General features: G+C 40.6%; 1 protein-coding gene and 1 pseudogene across 9 annotated transcripts in view; one reads left to right on the top strand and one right to left on the bottom strand.

Moving 5' to 3' along the window:
• Positions 1–25,486, bottom strand: part of Kmt2c (lysine methyltransferase 2C) — a 219,907-nt gene that overhangs the window by 172,439 nt on the left and 21,982 nt on the right. The gene's annotated exons all lie outside the window — the stretch shown is intronic.
• Positions 15,069–17,232, top strand: LOC119806446 (annotated as a pseudogene).

Genomic DNA, 25,486 nt, shown 5'->3' with positions numbered 1-25,486 from the left:
CATTTGATTGGTCCTATTGAACTTATTATAGTAGTAAAATACATTTTGCCAGTTCTTTGCATGGAGTTATCTCACACAGAAATGTTTCCATTCTATTCCTAGTACAATCACCTGAAACATTTCACTGCGTGGCTTCTCTTTCACGGAGTACCTATATCTGCCTCTCTTCCAAGTTATCTTACCAATTCTGCATTTTTCGATAGCTAAAAAAAAATCCACAAAAAGTCAGGCAAATGGCTCAGAGGCTAAGGGTCATCACTGCCAAACAAGATGACCTAAGTTCAGTAGCCCACATCGTAGAAGGAAAGAACCACCTGACCTCCACACATGTACAATGGTACCCATGTGCCAACACAAATACTCTAAATGAGTAAATGAGAAAAAAATCCCTAAAATTATCTACAGCACAGCAAAGAAATACTCAATTCTGAAGTTTAACATTTAAGGCCTTTTAAACAAATGTTGTCTAGCGCTCCATCTTTCACCCCATTCATCTCTGGAAGATCCTTTCCCTCCAAAATGACTTACGAAACATACAAACACCCATTTTAGATGGAACACATGAAAATATGTTTTTAAAATTATATAGCTTCTACGATTTTCAAAATAAGTAAAGAGGTAATTTTCCCTCTGAAATGGAATCTGTAATGGCAAATGTGGTGGTTTAAATAAAAATGACAGTTGTGGTACCGGTAGGATTTGCTGAAGGAGGCACCGGCAGGAGAAGCACAAGTTTGAGACCAGCCTGGGCTACAAAAAAGAAAAGAGGGGAGGGGAGGGGAGGGGAGGGGAGGGGAGGGGAGGGGAGGGGAGGGGAGGGGAGAAGAGAAGAGAAGAGAAAAATGAATGACCCCCATTGGTTCATAATTTGAATGATTAGTCACCAGAGAGTGAAACTCTTTGAAAGGACTAGGAGGTATGGTCTTGTTGGAAGAGGTGTGTCACGGGGAATGGGTTTTGAGGTTTCAAAAGCCCATGCCAGGCCCAATCTGTTTCAGTCTCTATGCCTGCAGATCAGGATGTAGCTCGCAGCTACTTCTCCAGCGCCATGTATGCCACCATGCTCCCTGCCATGATAATGGACTAAGCCTCTGAAACTGTAAGCAAGTTCCCAAATAGATGCTTTCTTTTATAAGAGTTGTCTTGGTCATGGTGTCTCTTCACAGCAAAAGTAAACTAACATACCCAGGCTTAATGTCTCTAGCATTGAAGGCTTGTGTCAGCACACTAGAAATATATTAGAAATTAAGAATGGAAATTGTTATGAGTATTTTTAATGATATTTGTCATTATTAAAAGTCATAAGAGGAGCTGGAGAGATAGCTTAATGTTTAAGAGCACTGGCTGCTCTTCCAGAGGACCCAGATTCAATTCTTAATATCCACATGGCAGTTCACAACTATCTGTAACTCTAGTTACACCCTCACACAGAAACATATGCAGGCAATGCACATAAAATAAATAAATAATTAAAAAGGTCATTAGAATGCATGTAACCTTTGGCCCAGGATAGGAAGATGAGACTTTATCATGAATAAACAAAAAAGTTGAGCCCAGAGCTGGCTGCAGAAATCCCTTGCTGACAAACTCTGCTGCCATCTAGGCCCAGATTCAGCACTTTGAGTTGGTTCCCCCTCCCCCCCCCAATCTACTCCATCTCTGAGCTGCTGGAGCATGCAGACCCAGATGTCACCACTGAATGGGGCCAGTTCAGGCTTGACAACCCAGATCCCCCACCTCCTGCTTGGAGCTGCAGTGGCTGCAGCCTGCACTGCTTGTCCTGCTGGAAGGTAGGTAGTGCCTGCAGGCTATAAGCACAAAGGTAGAGCCTGGAGAACCTGGAGTGCCTCGGGGAGACCAACATCAAAGACAGGAAGGTGTGCTGCAGCATAGAGCTCTAAAGAAACCTGCCCCAAGATGCCATGCCTGGCCTCAGGATCACCCTGACTTTGGGAAACAGCAGGATATCTGAGAGGAGTCCCAGCAATGATCCAGTATTTATGGTGCATCAGAAACCAGAGACCTCTGCGGTCTCATCTCTTGACTGTTACCAGGCTTGCTGAACTCTTGGCAAATTGTATTCCTTCTATTACAAACTCACTCACTTGGTGCAGCTTTTACACAAGCTCCTCCCTCTGCCTGCAAAGTAACCTCTACCTCCTCCAGTAACCCCTCAACAATCAAACAGGTACAGATCAAACCCATAATGTTTTTCTGACCTGTCTTAGCATAGTGGTTCTGCTACAAACTCCCTACATGTACAGGCACTTTCACACTGCACTGAACTTTCACTAGCCAGTGATACCTTAAAAGGAATCATAGTAATTTTTTGTGCTTCCAATATTTTCCTGCACAGAGACAAAAAATAAGAAGAAAAAAACTATCACTGCTGGGAAATGCTAATGAACACACTGTTATATTAAAATTAAGTGAAATCAAAGAAAGAAAAAGAACTAAACCCTTATCCTGCCATTCCTTTAAGAAAAGTTAGAGTAGACAATCAACAAGAGATACTAGGCAGTCAGGCCTGGTACACCCAGAAACTGAGGTAGGAGGATCACTTGAACCCAGGATACAGAGCAAGCCTGAGCAACATAGTAAGACCCCATTTCAAAACAAGCCAAGTAAAAGGGAGACAGAAGGGCTATTTATAAAAAGTATTCTATCAGCCAGGTGTGTTAGTGCGTGACTTTAATCCCATGGGATAGAAAGGCAAAGGCGGGTGGATCTCTGTGAGTTTGAGGACTACCTGGTCTACAGATTTGAGTTCCAGGACAGCCAAAGCTGTCACACAGAGAAAACCTGGGGGTGTAGGGAGATAATTCTATTAAATTTAGGGCTAGAGAAATGGCTCATAGTTAAGAGTACTGTGTTTGATTCCCAGAATCACATTGGACAACTCAGAACCACCTGTAGCTCTAGTTCCTCTCTGGTCTCTGTGGGAACAACACATGTGGTATACATAGAGACAAGCAGGCACATATACATACACATTAATTTTATTTTGTTTTGTTAAAAATTTAGTTATTATGTATGCGGTGTTCTGCCTGTATAGATGCCTGCAGGCCAGAAAAGGGCACCAGTTCTCATTATGGTGTGTCACCATGTGGTTGCTGGGAATTGAACTCGTGACCTCTGGAACAGCCGCCAGAGTTCTTAATCTCTGAGCCATCTTTCCAGCATAAAGATTTATTTTTATTTTATGTATATGAGCATTTTCTTGAGTGTATGTATGTGAACCACATGTGTGTTATACCTATCAAGGCCAAAAAAGGATGTTGGATCCCCTGGAACTAGTTACAGGGGGTTGTCAGCTGCCATGTAAGTGCTGGGAACTGAACCTGAGTCCTCTGCAAAAGCACCAAATGTTCTTGACCATTGAGCCATCTCTTTAGCCCACACATTTTTTTTTATTTTAACTTAATGTTTTAGGTATGAAGTTGAAACTACGACTTTTAAAAATCCTTAATTTTTTTCTTCAAGACAGGGTTTCTCTGTAGCTTGATTGTGTCTTGGAGCTTTGTCTCCTTAGTGCTGGATCAAAGGTGTGGGCCACCACTGTCTGGTTTTTAAAAATCCTTACCTTTAAAGATTACATCTTCAAATACTAGTTCTAGTTCTAGAATATTTTCCTATACCAAAAGCCTCAAATAGTCCCTCATAAATATGATCTGATATTTGCATATAACCTTTGCCCTTACAGTTAGTGTCATTTTCTTGACATGGGATCTGATATTTGCATGTAATCTTTGCTCTTGTAGTTCATGTGTCATGTTCTTGGCATGGGATCTGGATATGTTGCTCAAACTGATCTTTAACTCTAGCTTAAAGTGTTTCAGCACCTTAGCCTGCAAAGTATTGGGACTACAAGCATATGCCACTGCTACCTGCATCATCATTAGAGTCCTTAAACACCTAATCGGATACAAATGCACTGCAAAGAGACGTTATAGTATATTGTCTAGGGGGGGGAAATTACAGGGGAAAAAATTTTCTCGTTTGTTAAAAATGCAAGTTTTAATTGCCTGTTTCTGATCTATGGCTGTGAATCCCTAGCACAGAATCTATGAATACAAGGTGCCTAATTTACTTTAAATGTTAGCAATTTTGTATTATGTTTACCATAACTTCCTCAAGATCTATTAACATGGCATTTTTTAAAAATTGCTGTTTCATTATGATGTAATCACATAACACAAGCTCTTCTCCTTCTGCCTCTGGTTCTTAAGTGTTGGTATTAGAGGCATATACATTAGAGGCATAAACATGTGCACCCGCATGTGCCTATGGATGGTTGTGAGCCACCACGTGGGGTGCCAGTAACTGAACGAAGTACTCGTAAGAATACAAGTGTTCTTAACTGGTGAAGAGTCTCTTGAGCCCCTGATTTTACATTCTTAGTCATTTATTTTGTGTGCTGGCACGCAGAGATCTAAGAACAAACTCTGAGTTAGTCTTCTCCCTCCATCATGCACCTCTCCACAGTGAGCCTCACCAGCTACAGATGCCCAATTTTACGCAGGGATCGAACACAGAGCAAGATTTCTACCATCCCTAACAACGGTATTCTAATGTAAGTATTAAGATCATGGGCAAGCGCTCAATATAACGAATTGTTTTTAAATGTCTACTGTTTATACTCCTTGAAGTATTTTTCTGATGGTTTGAAAAACTGAAAATGAAAATAAAGTAAAACTGGAAAAAATTATTAGGTATAACAATTTTAAGGCCTTAAACCACATAACTATTGAATGAATGGAATGATGGAGATGACATAAAAGCAAATTTCAAAAAATATCTAGCTGGCATTAGTATAAAAGATATAAACAGAAGAATATTGCAAAGATTTGGGTGTTGACAGGCAAAAGAGGAATAAATGCTTAAGTTCAACAGGTTTGAGGATGATCAAGAGAAAAATGCCATCAGAAATAGGATTAATGAGTTAATAGGGAGAAAACAAAAATGTGTTCAGTTTCTGTATGATTAGAGGAATCTGAAGGAAAAACCAGATGATCAAAAGATCAACTTTTGGGTCTCTGTGTATGAAAGTGCTATGTTTGCTGACATGAAGACAGTCACTGGCTATCTGGAGTGTAGGTAGTGGGGTTGGTATTTTTAGTGGTGGTCATAAGGAAATACTAAAGGGAACTGAGAAGACCAGCCACAGAAGCAAACAGATAAAAATTTCCTGTAAGAACTTGTGTAATGTCCATAGTCACTTGTAAAAGATACCTGTGAGGAAAGTCCCCACAATTTGCAATGTCTGGATGTGACAATCTAATATCAAACAGATTACAGAAGGTGGCAGTGGTGAATTAGAAATGAGAAAAAGTAGAACTGGATATGGTGGTGAAAGCCTTTAATCCCAGTGGATGTCTGAGCTTGAGGTCAGCCTGGTCCAAGCAGGCTCCAAGACAGCCAGGGCTGTCACACAAAGAACCCATCTTGAAAAACAAAAAAAGAAAATAAGAAAGAGAGAGGGAGGGGAAGGGGAGGGGGAAAGGGAGAGAGGGAGGGACAGGGAAGGGAGAGGGAGAGGGAGGGGGAAGGGAGAGGAAGGATGGGGCGAGGCAAGGCATGAATGATGGATTGGAACTGTCTAAGTTTGGTTCTGGAGATGTGTAATGTCAGAGATGAAGAAGGGTTCAAGAATTACAGGTCTTTGAGAGAATAAAACTGTGCCAGGCATAGTAGTTCACACCTGAAATCCAGCTTTTGGGAGGCAGAGGTAGGTGGATCTGTTTTAAGGCCATCCTGGTCTACAATAGCAAGTTTAGGATAGTCAGGGATACAAAGTGAGACTGTCTCAAAAGAAAGAAGGAAAAAAATAAGGATTTCCCACTCCCCCAAGACAGGGTTTCTCTGTATAATAGCCTTAGCTGTCCTAGAACTAGCTCTGCAAACCAGTCTGGCCTCCAACTCACAGAGATGTGCCTGCCTCTGCTCCCAAGTGCAGGGATTAAAGGCGTGCACCACCACTGCCCCCCAAAAAAGTATTTTTGAATAAGAGGTTGAGATAGTATCCAGAGCACAGGTGGATACTGCTGTCAAAGAAGAAAACTCTAGTAAAGACGGGATACATCACATTCATTCATATGCTACTGAACAAAATGATAAGCTGTATTTTATTAGGGTTTTTTCTCGTTATTAATTTTTTGAACAATCTTTTCAGTGGGAGTTGGAAAATACTTCCAGTGGGAAAAATAAATTCTGGAATAAAGACTACATAATTTTTGTCGTATTTTCAACTATACTTTATAGGAAAGGCTGAATGGGTGAATGTGCTACTTAACCCTGAATTATTTTCAGGATGAATATTCCTGTTAAACTAAAGAAGTAGGTAGCTGTCCAAGCTTCTTAAGGCTACCATAACAAATGTCACAAACAGCATGGCTTCAAAGAACACACTTCTGGAAGCTGGAAGTCCAAAACAAGTCACTGACAAAGATATGGCCATCTGTAGATTCTGAAGGAAAATCTGCTCTGTGTCTTATCTCCTAGTTTCTGTGGAGCCAGCAATCCTTGCTGAGGGCCTGTCTTATGACTTTCTAATTTCAGTTTTTTTACTTTTTTTTTTTTTTTTTTTTTTTTTTTTTTTTTTTTGGGTTTTTCGAGACAGGGTTTCTCTGTAGCTTTGGAGCCTGTCCTGGAACTAGGCTCTTGTAGACCAGGCTGGTCTCGAACTCACAGAGATCCGCCTGCCTCTGCCTCCCGAGTGCTGGGATTAAAGGCGTGCGCCAACCGCCGCCCAGCAGTTTTTTTACTTTCTTTATGTGATGGTCAACCATAACTGAATTTAGGGATTGTCCTATTCTAAGGTTATCTCACTCAACCTGGTTGCTATGAAGAATCTCCTTCCATATTTCCCCCAACAAGGTCACATTTTTTTTCAGATTGCATATATATGTGAATATATGAATGATGAGGGTAGCTGTAGGTTGTTTGTTTTTCAAGGTAGGGAGGGGATCCTCTGTGCAGCCCTGGCTGTCCTGGAACTTGCTTTGTAGACCAAGCTGGCCTCAAACAGATCTACCTGCCTGAGTGCTGGAATTAAACTGCCTGGCATGAGGGTGGTTTTGTTTCTTCTCCAACTTATTCAACCCAGTACAGTAATTTTAAGAATGTGAATAAAAGCATATGAGATTTACTTGTAGAATTGTTAAAGCAGACATGTTAGAATTATTTTAACTCACCTTTAGTCCTAGCACTTGGGAGACAGAGGCAGGCAGATCTCTGTGAGCTCCAGGCCTGCCTGGTCTATGAAGCAAGTGCCAGGGCAGTCAGGGATGGTAAACAGAGAAAGCCTGTCTCAAAAACCAAAAGGGAAAAAAAAGGAAGAAAGAAAGAAAGAAAGGAAAGAAAGAAAGAAAGAAAAGAAAGAAAGAAAGAAAGAAAAGAAAGAAAGAAAGAAAGAAAAGAAAAGAAGGAAGGAAGAATTTTTAGGATTTATGTCTCTGTGAATAAAAGTTTTTAGTAACTGTGGGTGGTTGATTGTCACCCTGGATGATGACTGAAAGCTGCCTAAGAGATTTCTAAAGCATATTCTTAAGGGCTTTGGGGAGGGGGGAGTCCTGTTGTTTCCTAGTGGCTCAGATATGCACCACCATGCCCTCGCATGGTTTTATTTTTAAAGGCACTGTCAGACAGGATCAGCTGAATATGGGCAGCTCCGTCCCACATTCTGGGGATCCCAATGGAATAAAAGTAAAAAAAAAAAAAAAAAAAAGAAAAGAAAAGAAAAGAAAGAAAGCTCTAAAGTCAGAGCCCAAGCATCCTTTAATCTGTTTCCTGTAAACCCTGATGTGAAGAATTTCCTCTATCCACATGCTCCCATCACCAGGTTTTGTTCAAGCACACTGGGACAAACAACTGAATTATCTGAAGCTATGACCTAATAAACCTGTCTCTTTTAAGATGCTTTTCTGAAGCATTGTCAAAGCAATTTAACACAGAAAATTGGGTATCAGAATATGGATAGGAATTTTTCTGGAAAAAAGTGATTATGATGGTAGAGACATGCTTGAACTAATTTTGGTTAATCCTCAATTTGCATGTCAAATTCCTAATGATCAGCATCCCAAAATGTAACTGTTTGGAAATAGGGCCACCTTTTTAAAAAATGAAATGAAGTTAAGATAGTTAAGAGGAATCTGATGGGGTGGGGCTGTAGGGCAAGAAAGATGGCTCAGAAGTTAAAACCATATATTGCTCTTGCAGAGGAACAATTTCCGGGTTCAATTTCCAGAACCTATATAGTGGTTTACACCATCCTTAGCCCAATTCAACCCCTTCTGACCTGTACAGGCACCTAGCACAAAGATGGCACACATGCATACATTCAGGCAAGATGTAACATAGATAAAATGAATAGACCTAACCTTTGAAAATTGACAACAAAAAAAGGGTGTAGTCTGGGAGCTGGTGAGTGACCCAGTAGGTAAGGGCACTTGTTGTCAAGCCTGACAACTGAAATGTGATATCCAAGACCCATCGCTGTGGAAGGAGAGAAACCAACTCTCATAATTGTCCTCTGAACTTCCACATAGGTGTACACACACACAAGTATTTTTCAACAAAAAGACATCACAACTAAACATGAAAGCAAGACTGTGTCAGCAACACAGGGAGAATACAGCTATCTGCAACCAAACTGGAAAGGAAGGCCAAAAGAACCAATCCTTCTGGTTCCAGCCTACCAAAAACCTTGAAGAAGAAAAAAAAAAAGCATGGGGGGGGGGGTTGGGGCCGCTATTATTTTAAGTAGTTACTCTGTGATATTTGTTACTATCACTAAGGAACTGGTGGAGGCAAAAACTACAAAGCACTTTGTTAGATACTTCCCTGGGGATTTGAGAACTAAGTTGAGAAGCATACACACCAAAATGAGTTAACTCTTCATACTGAAGGGAAAATGGTCACTATAGAAACTACAAACCACCAATCAGACCACATAAGGGGTGGTGGGGGGGTGGGGGGGGGGTGGGGGGGGTGTGGGGGGGTGGGGGGTGTGGTGTGTGAGAAAGAGAGAGGGGGTGGGGGAAGAAGGGAGAGAGAGAGGGAACACTGAATTCTCTTGATAAGTCAGCGCATCAGACACATAAATAATTCCTCCCCCATTTTCAATAAAGAAATCAGGCTTAGAGAAATTAAGTGGTTATGGTCAAACAGTTTGGAAATAGAAACACTGATCAAAGTTTCCCCTCCCGCAACTCCTCTCAAGATCCTTCCACCTCCAAACCCACTGGGCTCCACTAGAATTTAGAGATTTCTCAGAAAGAAGGGAAGCCACAAAAGGAAAAGGAAAAAACAAATCACTTTGATTCTGAGATATGGGAAAAGTTCTGGATTTATCATCACTTACCATAAATTAATGTACTGGATTCCTGAACAGTAAGGGGATTTTAAGTGAAGCATTACGGCTCACTCCTGTAATATCAGTCAGTATTAGAAAGATCAGACAGAAAAATTACTCTGACTTCAAAGCCAGTCTGAGCTCCATAGGGAGTTTCAGGCTAGACTAGTGAAGCCTTGTCTCACAACAACACTAAAGGGTGGAAAGAGAAAACTTAAATGAAATGTCTGAAAGAGTGCCTATGGCACACAGAGAATACTAGATACATTTTACTAACAGTGAATTGTCCAGAACCTCTCAACTTCTTATTTAACCACTTCCTCAGTGGACTAGTCCATACACACCGAGTAATAACGGTTATTCAATTCTGCTTCATGTCTCTAGTACACACAGAGAGAGAAGGAGGGAAAAGCAAACAAACAAAACACATGCTAACGTCCTCTCTCCCAGCCCACACTGCCTGGCTTTCACATGGGTCCTGGAGATATCGAACTCTAGTTGTCACACTTGCCCATCAAGCATCTTAACTACTGAGGCATCTCTGCAAACCGAAACGTAAGTTTATAAGACAAATTACATATAAGGTTAAAGAAAATAAAATTTTCAAGTGCCTTTCATCTAGTCCAATGGCAAAAACTTCATTGAAAATTAAAAAAAAAAACTTCCTGAGTTCAAGTCCCACACATTCAGAGGCATTATTCTTTATATTCTCTCCTCACCTGGAAAAATATCCTTCTGGGCAAATTGATAAGAAAGAATACACAACATATAATGCACATTAAACAGATTTTCCTTTCAAATCTACATACAACCAACCTTTCCAATAAAAATCATTTCATAGAACTGGAGAAATGGCTCAATTAGTTAAGAGCAGCTGTTAACCTTCTAGAGGACCTAAGTTCAATTTCCCAGCAGTAGAAGAGCAGGGCAGTTCAATTACTTGTATATATCTCCAGCTAAGGGATTACCAACACCTTCTGGGCTTCCACTGGCACCAGCATAATGTGACATTAAGAACACCATACATACAACAAATAAATAGATCTAGGGGTGGGAGTTATTCCATACAAAAATGGCATAAATAAATAAATAAATATATTTTAGGTCTTGAGATATTGTAGCTCTAGGAATTTTATGGTATAAAGCCTAAATTAATTTCCGTCTTAGAAAAATGTGGTTTTACCTGGGCAGTGGTGGGGAAAGCCTTTAATTCCAGCACTTAGGAGACAGAGGCAGGTGGAATCTGAGTTCAAGCCAGCCTGGTTACAGAATAAGTTCCAGGACAGCCAGGGCTACACAACGAACCCGGAGGAGAGAGGGAGGGAGGGAGGGAGGGAAACTACAGGGAGGGAAGGAGGGAGGGAGGGAGGGAGAGATGTTTTAAGTGCACAAATAAGAATTTAGAAGTCGTCTACCAAATATAACAAAGTAAATACTATCTATGTAGAACAGAGCCCAGAATAGGGAAGCATCAGAGTATTTCCTTCAACTGAAGGCATGACCTATCACACAACTTATTATTAATAATCTAAATCTTTTGACTAAGAAACAAAGACAACTTCTTTATAAACATTCCTTTCACAATAATTTCAGTTATCTTCCTCTTGGCCCCTACTTCTCCATTTAATATTCCACCTAGTTAGTAATTATTAGTATCCACACCTGGTCAAAGGTGAAAATGATGAGCTAGGGACCATTTCATTATTTTCCCCTTAAATGTGTAAAGGCATTGTACTCAGTGTTCACGCATACATGACTATTAAGATGCTCTGGCTTAATAAACTTGCCCAAAATGCTCCATTCTGCTGACTTTTATGTGAATACCATCCCCTGAACAAATCATTAGAGTTCTACAATGAAGTGAGCTGGGTCCGTAGCAGCGGACCTAAGGTTCAAAAAAAAAAAAGCCTGGTAAGAAAGCCCACATCAAACCTTAAAACTGCACCACCCTCTATATCGAAGAAAGAGCAGTGAGTATAACATAGAAGCAATAAAACAAAATCCTTTGGTACCAAATACTTAGCTATCAGCCTGTGAATACAGGGGGCGAAAGGGAGGAGGGAAGAAGGGTTAATAGTAAATAACTACGGTGAGATGAACCAAAAGAAATTAAAAGAAAACTGGATTATCTTTAGCGCCAGAAGGACAATAAATGAGGCAGGTAGAAGGGGGTACAGAGATACATTGTTCTGTAGCCCCTATAAGATGCATAGTGAGCATTTCATAGTGACTAGAAGCAGGGTGTGGCTGTGCAAGCCTTATCCCATACTCTGAAGGTAGGATAAGCAAATATCTGAGTTGAGGCCAGCCTCATCTACAGAGTATTTCCAGAACAGCCAGGGATACAAAGAAAGACCCTGTCTCAAAAAAGAAGGAGGACCGGGGTGGGGGGGGGAGGGGGGGTAGGGGGGTAAGGAACCAAAATTAGTGTGCGTCTGTAACACCCACAGTCAAACAGTTGAGGCAGGAAGATCAACAATCCTAGGCCAGCTAGGCTGAACAGAGTGTCCCTATCTCAAATATTTTCCACATTATAAATATATATTTATGTGTATATATGTTTGTGTGTATATGTTATATATAATATTAAATATTTTTTGAGACAGGGACTCTGTTCAGCCTAGGCTGGCTTAAGACTGATCACACACACACACAACAACCAAAGATTATTTACAAGTCACTCTAGGATGGCCAACCCAACCAAAAAAACATATGTACTACTGTTACCCAATCATAGATACTCCTCCCTCATACTTTGCTCCTTTGTTATAGAGCCCACCCCCCCATTATGAAGCTGATGTACACATTATTGCTTATCTACCACATGGAAAAATGGCCTAGTCATAGACAAAATAAGCAGAAAGAAAATTTATGAAGGCTTTCAGAAATGGTTTATATTCCAAATGAAAGAGGTGTGTGGGCAATCATCTTTACTGACTATGGTTGTTAATACAAATCCTCTTCGTCACACCCTCTATCAATCTCTCCATAAATCCTTTCAGCTGCACCTGAAAACATGAAGAATCACTTCAACATTCACTCCCTGATCCTCTCTTGCTCTAAACCCTCTCTCCTGGCTGCTACGTTCTCTTAATAGTAAGGCCTGCTTCTCCCTTTATCCTCTCATTCTCTTCTCAACAAAGCATTCTAGTATGAGACTTATTTCCTTCTTTTTGGGGTACTGGGCATTGAACCCATGTCCCCACCTATACTAGGTAAGCACTCTACATTATTGTAGGTGTCCCGGTCCTGCAAATAAGCCTTTTAGGTCACTTCTCTGCTCAAAAAGCTTCCACAAGCATCTCTTCTCACTTAAGTGTAAAACAACAGAAGATCTCACAATACAAGGCCCTGCATGACTTGACTCCCACCACTTTGCTTACTTGCCCTTTATTCTCTGCTCAGCCATGGGTGCCTCTTTTCAGTTCACTTCTATGAACAACTCAAGCACAAGAGCATTTTCTCACCTGTGCCTGAAATGCTAATCCTCACTTACCTACCTTTTCACTTCGAACTCTCACCCTGTCTTTAAGACTCAAAGTCATCTTACTGAGACCTTCCTAATCAGCTTGTTACTAACCCAATACAGCCCTTCTCATCCTGTCTACTACTTTATTTTCCCATAATACTTAATATTTCAGACATAATAAAATGTTTACCTGCGTTAATCTGTCTTCTCCCTCATCCTCATTAGAATGTAAGTTCCATGAGCTTTTTTCTCCTCTATTTCCCATACTTAACATATTTTTATATACTACAGGTGCCAAATAAATTAATCTAGTAACCATCAATAAGGTGAAAATAAAAGGAATGAGAAAGGGGAATATATCTAAGTTCTTGACAATTTAACATGCTACCGAAAGTAGACCTGTGAGGTAAATTTCTGCTTGTTGAAGCCATTTTTTAACTAAAGTTTCAGACATTTGAGCACACAGGACCTAGGTAGGAATTTACATAAAAATAAAATAAAAATAAACACAAGTTAAAAAGAATTAACTAATGGGGCTGAATATACTCAGTATAGAGTACTTGTCTACCTACACAAAGTCCTGAGTTTAATTTTTACCCCACCACCCAGAAAAAAGCTATGCTGGGGAACGTAGCCCAGTTGGTAGCATGCTGTCTGGCATGCATGAAGCCCAGGGTTCTGTTCCTACCCACTGAAAAAACTGGGCATGATGGTACCTGCTTATAATCACAGCACTCGGAAAGTGGAGGCAAAGACACGTTGACTAAGGAGATGGCTCAGTGGGTAGGACCTGAGGACCTGAGCTGAATTCTCAGAACTCACATTTAAAAAGAGGACATGGGGCTAGAGAAATAAGTTGAATGGGTGTAAGGTCCTGAGTTCAGTTCTCAGCACCCACATTAGTTAGTTCACAACTGTCAGTAATTCCAGTTCCAGCAGATATGAAGTTCTTCTGGCCTCCATGGGCGCGAGAATAATCATGCAAATGCAAACACACAGTATGGTGCTTGTTATAATACCAGAACTGGAAAGGGCAGGGAAGAGAGAGGAGAGGATCCCATCTCTGCCCTACCCAGGGGTTCAGACATGTGCATGCATGGTTTCTATATGAAAGTCAGAGATCTGAACGCAAATCCTCAGGCACTCACCAATTGAGCTATCTCTTCGGCCCACTTATGTTACTGTTATTTTTGTATGTAACAGGGCCTTTCTCTGTTGCATCAGTGGTCTGGAACCCATAATCCTACTATCTCTGCAATCTTTCAGTGCTGAGATAACAAGTGTGCACTAACCACTATACATGGTTAAGTTTTTAATTTTACACATGAAATACATAACTTACAGAGTGTATTATATTCTATTACCCATATTAATTGTCAACAGCAAAGAAACAACAGTTTACTCTGACAAGTGATCACTCCACCTAACCTCTGGACATCATCTTTACATTCATTTATTTGCCCACAACAACCCAGGAAGTGCTACTGTGATCCCATTTAAGGCTGAGAAAAAACTAAGTTATATGATCAGCTCCTTATCAAATGGCTACTAAGCAGCAAGACTAGGGTGTGAATCTGACTACCAATGCAACATACCACATGCAGCCCACAAACATATCATTCTGTCAAAACTGAAGTGTTATCCAACACAGTGCTTATTCCACTTATGACTTTTCTTAAAAATACATTTGTTTATTTGGGATAAGTGTACATGTACATGTCACAGCACAAAGGTGGTGGTCAGAAGAAAATGTACAAAGCCAGTTCTCTCCTACCATCTGGGTGGCAGAGGTCAACCTAGCTTGTCAGGACTGACAGGGAGAACCCACCTCAGCTTCGTGAGTCTTTGAACTGCAGGTGTGCATTTCTACATCTGGCTCATCTGCCAGTATTGAGGTAGACGGGTAAGTACCAGAGGTTAAAGCAGGTCCTGTACACATAAGGCAAGCACTCTACCGCTGATCTACATCCATTTAACAAGTTTTGACTGTCATTTCATTTTTTTCTGTCAAGGTTTTTTTTTCCCCAAAAACTGCTGTTTGAATGTCTCTTGTTCTGTGTCACAGCTCAAAGCCCTAACCCAAAATGGCATAAATGTTAGGGCCTGGTTAGATGGCTCAGTAGGTATGTGCGCTTACTGTGCAAATATGGGGGTGTGAATTCAAATCCCCAGAAACCCATGCAAAAAGGTAGGCATCTCTTCTTTCCTCAGCCATTGTGTGCCATAAGCCTGACTCAGCTTCTCTTCATGTCTTCTCCTAAGACTTTCAGAATCAAGTGATTCCTGGCCAAGACACAAAAGCAAAATCATCCTATTCCCCAGTGGATTTGAAGTAAAACTGGTAATATCAGGTATAACTCCAAGAAAAGATACTGGAGGAGAACAAAGTTGTGCCTATTAAGAATTCACACATAATGGCAGGTTTATACTGAATCATGATCATCTATCCTACCAGATGGAGCTGAACGTTAAGCTCTTTAAATTGGAGGGTCTGATTTGCTATTGTCTGTTCCACATGGTTTTTTCAGTAATGAAATGTGGAACCTTGAAAAAAAAAGTGGGTATGTTCCAACACAACTTTAACCCTAAGAAAGGGGAAAGAAAACATAGGGTGGATCCTGGGAGCTCCCTGACCATCCAGTCTAGCTGAAGTGGCAAGCCTCAGTGAGAGAGCCTATCTAAAGGTCTAAAGGGAATAAGGCAGAGTGTGACAGAAGACAGGTATGCATACCCAGCATGCTCATGTGCATGTAATACTAACACACACACATAAAGAAAAAGCAACCTTGCAAAGTACCCATTTATTGATAAGAAAACTTTACATAAGAAGTTTATCTTCTAAAATATCCCACGTGTACAAAAATATTCAAGGCTATTCACTACAAGGCAATAATAAACTTAATAATCAATTAATGATTATCAGTAGAAGAATGATTAATTAAGATGCCTCTAATCAAGTGTAAACTTGTTTCTCTACTGGGATCTCATAAGCACTATTGTCCACAGATGTGGAAACTACAAATCAAGAAGGCAACTTTCTTTTCCCCATCCAGCCCTCCAAATCCATTAGCAGGAGCCTTCCAAGTACATAGGATCACTTCTTTCTTGACCATGACCCTAAATCCACACTTAATCAACTAAGATTATTTCAAAAGCCCTACCTATTAGCAAGGTTAAAATCCTCCAAGAGTTTTTCACGAATTGATGACCAAAAATCCCAACCCCTAAGTCTAGAGATATGGCTGAGAAGCTTAAAAGTATTTGCTGCTCTTCTAGAGGATGCAAGTTCTGTTCCCAACACACATATCAGACAGCTAACAACACCTATAACTTCAGCTCCAAGAGATCTGACACCCTCTTCTGGCCTCTGCAAGCACCCCGCACAAATGTGCTAGACACTCAGAGACATATAAATAATAATACAAATAAATCTTTTAGAAAAAAATCCCAACTTCTCATTTATGCAGTCACATGATCAATCAATTCATGCATGTAGTCACTGTAATGAACACCTCTTCATCATTCATGCAACACTACATGATCAGCTCCTCACCATGCATGCAATCACTCCATGAACAGCTTCTCATTATACATGCAGTCTCTGTATGATCAGGACCCTGTGACCTCTCAAACATGACCCTCTTAAAGGTGTTTTTTATTTTAAGAAGTGAGTGTTCCCTAAATATAACGTGGCCATTCTGTTTTATAACCCTCACAATGAACTATGTTCTTACTAAATTTCTCCCAACTGTGCTGGGGAGATGGCTCAGAGATTAGGAGCACTTTACTGCTCTTGCAGAAGAACCAGGTTCAATTTCCAGCACCCACATGGAAGTTCACAACTATCTGTAACTCCATTTCCAGGGGACCCAATATCCTGTTCTAATCTCAGAGGGGTACCAGGCAGCAGGTGATTATAGTGGTATATTATTTGTGTTTTAATAAACAATGTTTGCCTGAAGATCAGAGTGCAAAACAGCCATACTAGTCAGCCATACAGGCCAGGCAGTGGTAGCAAACAACTTTAATCCCAGCCACATTAGTTAGCCACAGAGACCAGACAGTGGTGGGACACGCCTTAATCCCATCACTAGAGAGGAATTTAAAATGGGAAGAGACAGGTCTCACGCTCCAATCTCAGTCTGAGGATTCATGGAAGCAGGATCACCCATTTCGGTCTGAAATAGAGGTAAGAACCCAGTGACTGGCTGCTTTACTTCTCTGATCTTTCAGCCCGAACCCTAATATCTGTCTCTGGGTTTAAACCATTAATCGTACTACAGGTGGTACACTTGCATACCATGTAAGCAAAACATTCATACACTTGGTCCAGCCTCAGACCCAAACCCCGAGAGTGAGTCGGCCCCTGACACTGCCTGGAGTGCCAGGACCCGAAGGCCTAGAGATCTAGAAAAAAACAAACATGACTGGAGGGAAAAAAAAGAAAAAGCCAACATAATGATGCCTAACGATAATCTGCTAAATTACACCAACTGCCATCCGAGTCTCCATCCAGTAACTGATGGAAACAGATATAAGAACCCACAGCCAAGCATTGGGCCAAGCTCAGGGAATCCAGTTCTTCGAGCCAGGGAAGTCAAGGACATCACAGGGGGACATAGGAGTTCACAGAGCCTGGACCAACAGTCAGAAAGCCTGCATGGGACTGACCTAGGCCCTCTATGTATATGTGATAGTTGTGTAACTTGGTCTTCTTGTGGGACTCCTAAACAGTGGGAGCAGGGGGCTGTCCCCTAACATTTTGAATGGCTTTTGTGAACCTATTCCTCATACTGGGTTGCCTTGGCCAACCTTTATACAATGGGAGGCGCTTAGTCCTACAACAACTTGATATGCCTGCCCCTTTCTGAACAGAAACAGAGGAGTGCGGGTGGGGGCAAAGAGGAAGGAGAATGGGAGGAGAGGATGGAGGGGAAACTGGTTCTAAATGTAAGATAATTAATAAAATTAATTAATTTAATTATTAATTAAATTTAAGGAAAAACATTCATGCACATAAACTAATCTTTAATCCCAGCACTCAAGAGGCAGAGGCAGGCGGATCTCTGTGCATTCGAGGCCAGCCTGGTCTACAAGAATTAGTTCCAGCCGGGCGATGGTGGCGCACGCCTTTAATCCCAGCACTCGGGAGGCAGAGGCAGGCGGATCTCTGTGAGTTCGAGACCAGCCTGGTCTACAAGAGCTAGTTCCAGGACAGGCTCTAAAGCCACAGAGAAACCCTGTCTCGAAAAACCAAAAAAAAAAAAAAAAAAAAAAAAAAAAAAAAAAAAAAAAAAGAATTAGTTCCAGAACAGCTAGGGCTATCACACAGAGAAACCCTGTCTCAAAAAAAAAAAAAAAAAAAAATTAAAACTTCTTACAACTGCCTCATCAGGAAAGGCTATCTCAATGTCACCATACAGCAGAGTTTTTCGAAAACCTGACACATGACAAATGCTGTCAATACATTACACCATGTGTATTTATGCTTATAGCACTTACTAGTATCTGAAATTAAATTTGTGTCTCTCATCAGTGAAATTTTTTCAATCAAGACTGGTGCTAGAAGCTTGCTAACCAGCCAGTCTAGCTGAAATCATTGAGCTTCAGGTCCAGGTAAGAGGTCCTTGTCTCAAAAAATAAGGTGGAGAGGCTTATTTTTTTTGTCTCAAAAAATAAGGGCTGGGAGAAGATCAGTGAGTAAAGCACTTGCCATGCAAGTATGAGGATCTGAGTTCAAAACCCTAGAATCCCTGACAAAGGCAAGCACTATAGTGCACCTAGCAGAAGGGAGACAGGAGAATTCCCAGAAGTTCATGGGTCAGATAGCTGGGTTTATTCATCAGTGAACAACAAAAGAGACTGTCTCAAACAAGGTAGAAGGTTGTCTTCTAACCTTCATATGTGGGTCTGCCCATGTCTGCACATGCACATACATATACATGGACCACACAACTGAGATAACTATTAAATATCTTAGAACAAGTTAACAGCCTAAATATGAATCTCATTATGTACACAATGAAATTAACCCTAAAAACTCTCTTTAGGAGATGGAATCTAAGACCCTCACACCTGCTAGGCAAGCACTGCCCCCTGAGCCATATTTCTCTGGTGGCACACGCCTTTAAATCCCAGCACTCGGGAGGCAGAGGCAGGCGGATCTCTGTGAGTTCGAGGCCAGCCTGGTCTACAAGAGCTAGTTCCAGGGACAGGCTCTAGAAACTAGAGAAAAAACCTGTCTCGAAAAACCAAAAAAAAAGAGAGAGAGATAGAGGAGAGAGAGGGAGAGAGAGAGAGAGAGAGAGAGAGAGAGAGAGAGAGAGAATATACATAGGACATGAGAGGTAGCTCAGAGGTTAAGAGCACTTCCTACAGGAGTTTGGAAACCAGTATGATCTACATAGCAAGTTCAAGGAATGAGCCAAATATTCAGACTGAGAGAGAGAGAGGAGAGAGAGAGAGAGAGAGAGAGAGAGAGATTTAGCAGCCATTGTGTTGGCTTTAACAAAAATAGAATAAGAAAAAAAAAAGCAAGCAAGCAAATCTTGGGCCTAGGGATAATTCACTTGGTGGGCTGCTTACCTAGCATGAGGTAAGTCTAAGTTTGATCTTCAGAAACACATACCACAATCGGCATAATGGGGAACCTCTAGTCTCAGCATTTGGGAGGCAGATAAAAACGGGTTGCCATAAGCTGGTCTGGCTTCATGGTGACAACCCCCCCCCCCCCCCGCCAAAAAGAAATAGTGAGTATGATGGGGCATGCACAATCCCTCATGTATTTGATGGTATGATTCAAAGTAGTTTTTATAAATATTACAGACTGCTACATTTATCATCACTAATTATATTCTAAATAAGAGTATAGTTTTTTTTTTCATTTTATTTTATGTGTTTGGGTGTTTTGACTTTACGTATGTTCGGCACACCATGTATATACATTGCCTGTGTAGCCACAAGAAGAAATCAGATGCTCTAGGACAGGAATTAAGAGACCTTTGTGAACCTCCATGTGAGTGTTAGGAATCAAACCCTTGTCCTCTGGAAAGAACAGCAAGTGTTCTTGGCTGCTGAGGCATCTCTCCGGTACCAAAAGTATATAAGATATTAAATTGAGGCTGAACTTAGTGATGAATGCCTTGTAATACCATCAGCACTCAAAAAGTTGGTGCAATTAAGCTAAAGGAATCTTGGGGCCAGCCCCGGCCTAAACAGGAGTTCAAGGCCAGCATAGGAGATACCATACACGTGTCCTCTGGAAGAGCAGCCGTGCTCTTAACCACTGTCATCTCCCCAGCTGCGTCTATTATTTTTTTCTTGTATTCTACTACTGTTGCTAATGCTGCGGTGGGATAAGGATGATAGGATTTAACCAAGACCCTTGCCATGTTATCCCCTGGAAAGTGTTCTGAAAGTATTCTTCTCAAGTGGTATTAGTTTAACAGGGTACATGATTGATCTATCTTAATTATTTTGTTTATTTTTATTTTATTTCACTTGCATTAGTGTTATGCCTACATGTAGCTTGTGTGGGGGTATCAGATCTTGGAGTTATAGACAGTTGTGAGCTGCCATGTGGGTGCTGGAAATGGAATCCGGGTCCTCTGGAAGATCAACCAGTCTTAATTTTAAATTCCCAGCTCCACCAAGTGTCTCTAACTCCAGTTCCAAGTGGCACCCTCACACTGACATTCATGCAGGCAAAACACCAATATACACAAAATTAACTCTTTTTTTTTTTTGGTTTTACAAGTAGTTTTTGGAGCCTGTCCTGGAACTAGCTCTTGTAGACCAGGCTGGTCTCGAACTCACAGAGATCCGCCTGCCTCTGCCTCCCGAGTGCTGGGATTAAAGGCGTGCGCCATCATCTCCCGGCTCAAAAATAACTTTTTTAAATAAATGACCAAAATGTTTAATAAAATGAATAGACACTAAGACTCTTTTTAATCCCAGCATTATGACACAGAAACAGGCAAATCTCTGATTCAAGGCCAGCAAGTCCCAGGTTTCTCTACAAAGAGAGACCCTGTCTCAGAAAACAAAACAAACAAAATTAGTAAGTAGTAATAATAAATTAAATAAATAAATATAAAATAAAATTAAAATTTAAAATAAACTCCCTGCAAAGCTCTTTCTACAAGTTCTCCTATGGCTATGAGAATCTGTGTATACGTACAAGTGTGTGTGTGTGGTGTGTGTGTGTGTGTGTGTGTGTATGTACACGATCAGGGTGGGAAGGAGGAGAAGAAGAAAATGACTAAATAAATAAATTTAAAATAAGACTCCCTGCAAAGATCTTTCCTGCAAGTTCTCCTATGGCTATGAGAATCTGTGTACACGTACACGTGTGTGTGTGTGTGTGTGTGTGTGTGTGTGTGTGTGTGTAAAATCGGGGTGGGGAGGGAGGGAAGAAATGAGAAGAAAGAGGAGGAGATAGGTCGATGGAAGCTCCATTAAAGAAAGTAGATCCGACATATAGCAGGCACCTAAAAAAAGTGGACTGGATTTCTCTGAAGACCGATCTGGATTGCTACTACTACAAAGCCAGCAGAGACTGCTGCTTGGTAACTCTTTAGTAACCATGTACAGGCACCTCTCCCTCTGTTTAATTCTAAACAACCCCAACAAGTGCAGCTTATTGTTTTGTAATACTTACCCTAAAGAAGTCTTTTGAAAGCCCGGGACATAAAAACAAAGGGAAATTAACACATTTTTAAAATCATTTCACTTCACCAAGTTAAAACTTACTTAGGTTAACCCTTTCAGCAAATCCTTTCTAATATACTATTATGAAGTGAGAAAGTCAAAATGATCTCTGATTTGTACCATTAATGCCCCACTAGGACTTTACTCTGCTAAAGCAACTCTTCCATTTAACAATGAAAGGTTTTCACTTTAAAAAAAAAGTCTAAGATGCTACAACCCCACTCTTCTCCTCATATTTTATAAAGGGTTTAGGAAAAAACACACTTTTTCCAAGCTTCAAACAAGCATCTACAATTACAACAATTACCCTTCTGTTAATAAACAAGCAGTTTTTCCAACTTTCTTATCCTTAATGAAGCTGATCAGATTTTTTTTTTTTCTCCTGGCGCTGAAAGAAACAGCACTGCCACCACGGAAAAAAAAAAGGGAGAGGGGAAGGAAAAGAAAGAAACCTGATGTTTGCTTTTGTTGCTCTACTAACTAATAAAAGGCTTAAATGATGGCTTAATCATGGTCTCAAGGTACCAAAGAATTCTTATTTTTAAAATAAAGAAATTTTTTAAAGATTTCAACATGGGGGTACGTGAAGGAGCAGATGATCTAATAGAGGTCAGACTGTAACTTCCCATACAGACCAGTTAAATAATTGCTTTTGTGTTGTTTGTTATTCCATGACAGTAAACCATCCACCTCTCAGAACCCCAGATTCCTACAGACTATCACTCTTCACAAAATAGTCTCTTCTAAGATCTCACAAAACTCTTCTAAGATCTCATAAAACTCACAGGGTTACGATTATTTAAGACAAAACCAAGACAGACCTGCTATGCAATTACAACTGCACTGAAGATGCCCCTAGGAAAAACCCAGACTTTCTTTTGAACCATATGAAAACCACTGCAAAAAACAAATCAATTTTATTGTAAAAAAATTTACCATTCCAAAAAACATCTATAATTTGAAGCGTGTGAAATAATCTTAAATGTGTTCAGAAGACAATGCAAAATTTGATATTCCTTGTTTGCATGTAATATCATTCTCAAATATAAATAAAATTCTACACGTTTGTAATCAGAAGATTTTTGTCCTAGTTAAATTAAATTTACACTAGTCATTTAGAAAATGATTTACCAAAAAGGCTTTAATAAAATAGGAACTGGTGGTCAAGTGTGGTCTACACACACATTTAATCCTAGAGCTTAAAAGGAGAGGAGGAAAAGTCCATCTCTGGGTTCAAGACCAGACTAGTTCTACAAAGGGCGTTATGATACAGTCACATAGTAAGATCCCATCCCCCTTAAAAATAATAAAATACAATAAACCACTTACTCTGGAGAGATGGCATCTGTGGTTTAAGAGTGATCCTGCTCTTCCAGAGGACCAGAGTTCAGTTCCCAGAAACCCACGCTGAGAGGCTCAACCACCTGTAACTCCAGTTCCAGGGCATCTAATACCCTCTTGTGGCGTCCATAGCATCCCAACATGTGTTGTATAGCATATTCATTATTCACTTCATTCATTCTCATTCTCTCTCTCTCCCTCTCTCCCTCCCTCCCTCCTTCTGTCTCTCTCTTCCTCCCTCTCTTGTCTCTCTCCCTCAAACACACACACATACCCCACCATATACTTAATTTAAGTCTTAGGCCTTTAAAAAAAAACAGGTTTTAATAAGAGTAACACATGGGAGCCCAAGAAATGACACATCTGATAAAGGGGCCTGCTGTCAAAGCCTGATAAACCAAGCCTGTTCCTGGGTTTCACATGGAAAGAAAGTGAGGAAACCAACTCTTTTAAGTTGTCTTGACCTCCATACAAATACGCATGTACCATAAATAAAATCTAAGCATAATATATTGGCAAAAATCCACTTCTATTAATGGACTTCCTCACACAATCACTTTGGTTTCATGCCCTTCTCTATGGAATAAACTAAGATGCTGCAGGAGGGCATACTTTATATAATAGAATCTTGACTTTCACTAACTTCCCATTTCTCAACTCATCCCATGGTTCCCTTCTCTTCTTCCTCTAACAAACACCCCTAAAAGTCTAAACTTCACCTACAGAAAAATTACAGACATCTTTATGAAGATAAATAAAGAACAAATAGTTTGAGGCTGTATTTGGTTAGCAGCTGGAAATAGAAATGAAAGAAAAGATGAGAGTTACAGAAAAACAGGACATGAGTGACAAAAGCAATAAATAAACAACATGTTTATGTGTAACTTTCTAATCATTTAGCCATTTTTCATTAAAAACATAAAATTAAAATTTGGCCAGTGAGGAAGTTCAGCAAGTAAAGATACCTGTTGCCAAGCTTGAGGACTTAAATTTGATCCCTGAAACCCAAGTGGATGTAGGAAAGAACCAATTCCATCAAACTGTCCTCTGACCTCTGCAAGTCTCCCTAATACACACACAAAAAATCTTTAAAAATTAAAGATATATACATATGTATGTATACACACATACAGAAAGAGAGAGAGAGAAAAAAAAGAGGAAAGGAGGGAGGGAGGGAGGGAGAGAGGGAGGCAGGGAGTGAAAGCCTAAAATTGCCAAGCAAGGCAGCTTATGACTATAAGGCAGGCAGACCTGAGTTTCAGGGCTGCCAGTGTTATATTGTGAGGGCCTGTCTTTAAAAAGTTTAAAATAACTACAAGAAAAATTATTTCTCAATAAAGTACAAATATGCATTCATAAAACAATATAGGCAAATTGCCACTATTGTTGGTTGTCCACCAGAACTAGATAGTAAGACACTACTGCTAAAGATACCACATGCTCTTCTAGTTGGAGGACATTTAAAAATAATAAGCTTGAACTAAGATGAAAGCTTCTATTCTGCTGGATACAAGCTACTAAGGAAGCACTGTTGTAGTGCTTATTGTCTAATTCTCACATCTCTTGCTTTAACACATATCTAATAATCTGTGTAACACCACAAAGTGGTGTCTTACCGGGAAATATTCAGCATGTCTGACCTGGTGGCTGGCTCCAGCGCATCTCTCTCCCTGAGGAGAGGCATGGCAGTCTGACTAACTTAGGAGAGGCATGGCATCTGACTGAGCCATCTACCTCACTTCCTTCTTCCTGTTCTGTCTACTCCACCCAAGGGCTGGCCAAGGCAGTTTCTTTATTAATTAACCAATGAAATCATCAGATAGATAGAAGACACACCTACACCACACTGTCACCAAGTCTTAACTCAGCTGTGGCACCTGCATGCTATACTACTATGCAGACAATTAACATGTACCCACTGACATGGGTAACCAAATGTTTTATCATTGGATTTGAGGCCTGTTCTACATCTAATGGTGTAAACTAAAGCCCATGATGGAGGATATTATAGGCCCTAATTGGAGAAGTCACTAATTCGTTTTGCTAAATGGACATATTGTGTCCATCAAAATGCTCTCTAAATGTTTATGGATTTGTTTGTTTGTTTGTGAGGCAAAGTTTCTCCGTGTAACAACTTTGGCTGTCCTGGAACTAGCTCTGTATACCAGGCTGGCCTCGAACTCACAGAGATCCTCCTGCCTCTGCCTCTTAAATGCTGGGATTAGAGGTGTGTGCCACCATCGCCAGGTTAAACATTTATGTTTACACCCACAAATTAATGCTGCTGTCAGCTTTGTCAGAGAAAACCTCTGTTTGCAGTTACAGTGGTTAACTGCAGAGACTCATAACTGATCAAGGTGCAGAGGATAAATGACTACTGAATAGTATCATTCCCCAACTCCCAAACAAACTCAAGGAATATCAGGAAGAGGGGAGCAGAAACAGCCAGTAGAGCGGAAGAATGCTGTGGAGCATTGTCTTTCGAGCCTGACACAGACAGCAGTTGAACTCACAGCAGCAGGGTTAACTGAGCAAGACCTGCAGAAGACTGAGCCCAGTCAACATCCTGCCACGGAGGTAGGAGAAGCACATGAGGCACACTCTTGTCCAATGAT

This window comes from Arvicola amphibius, chromosome 2, assembly GCF_903992535.2.
Source record: "Arvicola amphibius chromosome 2, mArvAmp1.2, whole genome shotgun sequence".
Taxonomy (NCBI): domain Eukaryota; kingdom Metazoa; phylum Chordata; class Mammalia; order Rodentia; family Cricetidae; genus Arvicola; species Arvicola amphibius.
Note: the sequence above shows the minus strand (reverse complement) of the source record. Positions and strands in the feature narration are given on the sequence as shown.